The sequence below is a fragment of the Propithecus coquereli genome, unplaced genomic scaffold (genome assembly GCF_000956105.1).
Source record: "Propithecus coquereli isolate 6110/MARCELLA unplaced genomic scaffold, Pcoq_1.0 Scaffold138, whole genome shotgun sequence".
Taxonomy (NCBI): Eukaryota; Metazoa; Chordata; class Mammalia; order Primates; family Indriidae; genus Propithecus; species Propithecus coquereli.
The window spans coordinates 7,062,004-7,066,007 of NW_012138080.1; the positions used below are offsets into that span (position 1 = coordinate 7,062,004).

Here is a 4,004-nt window from a genome sequence, read left to right on the forward strand (position 1 = left end):
TAACTCACTTCAGGCAGTTTAATCTAGCAGCCACAAGTGGGATATAGACAGAAGCTGCCAGACAAGCAAAATCTACGCTTGCTGTTCCTGCTCGCCCCCTCCTGGCTGAGTAAGCTCGCGTCACTAAATGATCCACTTTATTAATTTCAGCTGCTGACAAACACATTGAGTGATGCAGAAATTGCTGTCAGCCAGGAGAGGGAAAAGTTCATTTTTCCCCCCAAGTTTTGTTCAAGAACTCATACAAAATATTCCAGATAAATGAATTTTAATCCTCATCTTCGTCCTGGTTATTTTGGAAGTAACGTAATTGGTAACTCTCTTTGCTGTTAGCAACTACACAAAACCAATCACGTAGATTATTCTTGTTCAAATATTTTTTGGTGAGATATTTCAAATGCCTTTTAGAAAAAGGCACCTCAAAAGTGACAGTGATCTTGCTCTTGCTCCTCTCGATGGTCACAACCCCACCCCCGAGATTCCCGGCTTTTCCGTTCACTGTGATTCTTGCAAAAACTGCTCAAAATTAGCAGCATCCGTGATTTCTTCTTCTGCAGTGTGGGTGCAATCAAGAGCGAACCTCAGAACCTGCTTTTCTTTTGTCCCGCTTCTCCGCAAGCTTTTTCACGGGTGCCATGGCGGCAGCGGAGGCAGACAAGGGAAAACTTCGTTTTGAAAAAAGATAAAATGTGAACTTTCATTAGCCTATTTCTCAACATTTGGTAGTAGATAAACCGACAGCCCATTCCAACTCCCCTGAAATGTTCTCATGGGTTGATTGAGGGAGGAAAGGATATGTTAGTTGGATTCTTTTTACAGTCATTTAAAATCCTTCCTTGAAGGTATCTCCTCCCTTATAGATCAGAGAAAAGACATGTTTAGTGACCAGAATCAAAGCTGGTCTGGGGATAGGGGGTCCTTGGAACTCCTCACGAGTTTTGTCTCTTCCCGGTTGCTTTAGGGAGGGAGGCAGCCACCACCTCTTTACTTTTGCTCCCTGGCTTGGTTTTCAAGGTTAGTCAAATACCCGGGACCACAGAGTGCCTCGGTTAATATTTACCTAACCCGATTAAAAGCCATATGCTACTGCAACCCTGCATTTTAGTCTATTTTTTCAAACTAGTTAGCTATTACGCACTGGTGATGTAGCTCAATGCCCTGTCGCTGGACTGTTATAGAACATACGTGTACATTATGTTCACAGTGCTGCAAGGAGCAACAGAGAACTTCCCTTTTTGATAGTATAATGATCTTTCCGATAACTCTGAAAGAGGAAAAAAAAAGAAAAAAGTGACCCAAAGAAACAAGGTAGCATTTGAATAATGTTTAAATCAGATTGGATCTCAGATCTGAGGGCATTTTTAATGTAAATTTTTATTGAAATATACACACAGGAAAGCACACAGTACAGGTCATTGGTGTTCAGCTTGGTGAGTTTCCTCGAAGTGCACACTTGTGTAATGCTCACCAATCACAAAACAGAACAGTGTCACAGCCCCAGAAGCCCTCTTGTCACCAGTAACAGTCACAAAACTCCCCACAGTTAGTCATATCCTCTTTTCTGACATTGTAGATTAGTTTTGCCTATTTTCAAACTTTATATAAATGGAATCATATGTTTTGATACCCAGTTTCTCGACTTTTAAGTTTGTAAAGTTCATCTATGTTGTTGCATGAAGCTGTAGTTTGCTCATTCTCATTAATACATAGCATTTCATCATGTGTATATACCACAATTTATTTATCCATTCTACCACTGATGGACATTTGGGCAGATTCTAGTTTGGGTTATTTATGGATATTGCTGCTTGGAGCATTCTTAAACCATATATACTCATTTCTACCAGATATGTATACCTGATATACAATTTTATATACCTAAAATTACATGTACATATACACATATGTATATATCTATTTTTAGTGTTAGTAGATGTGGCCAGTTTTCCAAAGGGATAATACATATGCGCATTCTTGTTGCTGCATATCTTCACCAATACTTAGTACAGTCAGCTCTCTGTATCGGTGAGTTCCATATCCGTGGATTCAACCAACCCCAGATGGAAAATATTTAGGAAAAAAACACAACAAAAAATAATACAAAAAATAGTATAACAACTATTTACATATTTATATTGTATTAGGTATCATATCTAGAGATGATTAAAATTATAGAAGAGACTGTGTATAGCTTATATGTAAGTACTACACATTTACATATACATAAAGTGGTACTGATATAAAATGATACTTGAGCATCTGAGGATTTTGGTACCCAAGGGAAGTCCTGGAACCAGTCCCCCACAGATACCAATGGACAACTGTATTTTGTGTCTATTTTAGCCATTCTGGTGGGCGTGTAGTAGTATCACATTGTAGGGTTTTAAAAAACTTTTTATTGAGGTATACTACACATACATAAAAGTGCACGCATCATAAGTACACAACTTGGTGAATTGTCATGAACTGAGCACAAATATGTCATCAGCACCCAGATCCAGGAACAGTGCATTACCACTATTCTAAAATCTTCCTCATGTTCCCTTTATAATCACTACCCTCCCCCCCACAGAGATAACCTTTATGCTGACTTTAAACTCATAGATTGCTTTTGACTGGCTTTTGTACTTTATGTAAATAAAATCATAAAGAAAGCACTTTTGTATGCCTGATACCTATTGCTCAACAGCAGCAAGTGTATGAGAGTTCTTCTCGGTGGTTCCATTTCCTCACCAATGCTTGGTATTTTCCATCTTTTTAACTTACTCTGGTGAGTATGTAATATATTGCACTGTAATTTTGTAATATATCACATTGTAATTTTAATTTGCTTTCCCCTGATAAACAAAGAAATTGAACATCAGTTTGTGTATTTATTGACCATTTGGGTCTCTTCTTTTGCATCATCTGTTCAAATATTTCTGCTATTTGAGAGAAATAGAACACTGCCTGTCTTTTTCTTATTGGTTTGTCACAGTTTATCAGTTTCTCATAAAGTTAAACATACACTTACCAATAACCCAACTATTCCACTTCTAGGAAGTTTATTTCTTTACTCAAAAGAAATAAAAACAATGTCTACAAAGTGAGTCGTATGTGAATGTTCATAGCAACTTTACTTATAATAGTTGAACACTGGAAACAGCCTAAAGGTCCGTTAAAAGGACAATGAATAAACCAAGTGTAGTATTTCATAAAGTGAAATGCTACTCAGCAGTAAAAAGGAATAGACTTCTGATAACATGCAACAACATGATGAATTTCAAAAACATGCTGAGCTACAGAGGCAAATGCAAGAGCACCTTCTGAATGATGCCATTTATATAAAGTTCTAGGACAGACCAAGTTAAACCATGATGAAAGAAATTAGAATAGTGGCTGTTTCTGGGAGTTAGCGGGTAAGGAGAGGATTGATTAGAAGGAGGCACAAGTTACCACCTGGGTTTCGATGTGTGGTTTATGCAGGTTTACGTGTTTGTCAAAACTGATCAACATATACACTTCATATTTGTGCATTTTGTTGTGTGTTGATTATACCTTGATTAAAGAGTAGCATAAAACATTTCTTATATATAATGAACCTTATTTACACAACCCCAAAAGGTGAAGAGAGGAATTAAATCACGCAGGATACCAAATTAGTCCTTTGGAGAGAAGGAATTCTGACATTTTATAGCATGAAACTAGCTCTGGATGCTAGGGTGAGCTGCTAAAGTAAATTCCTTGGTAATTGATATAACTTCTCCCTCAAATTAAGGTTTTTATTTCTCAAGAAAAGATACCTTTTACAAAATCAGGATATATCCATTTTGTAAATTATTCCATCCTTCTTCATGCTGCCCACATGCTGTGTCAATAACCATTGATAATTTTTCTAGCAAGAGGTTCAAAGAGAGAAGAAAATTTACAATTAATTAATATTTCAGTTATTTACATTCTAAGTTGTTTTTAAAACTCTTTAGGCAAATGAGAAGAATTCCTATGGATGGTTATTGTTATATAAT

General features: G+C 36.7%; 1 pseudogene across 1 annotated transcript; it reads right to left on the reverse strand.

Annotated features, from left to right (window-relative positions):
• Positions 1-218: 218 nt before the first annotated feature.
• Positions 219-655, reverse strand: LOC105806126 (annotated as a pseudogene). The gene has a single exon (XR_001137241.1). The product of XR_001137241.1 is annotated as a 60S ribosomal protein L22 pseudogene (transcript).
• Between the last annotated feature and the right edge of the window lie 3,349 nt (positions 656-4,004).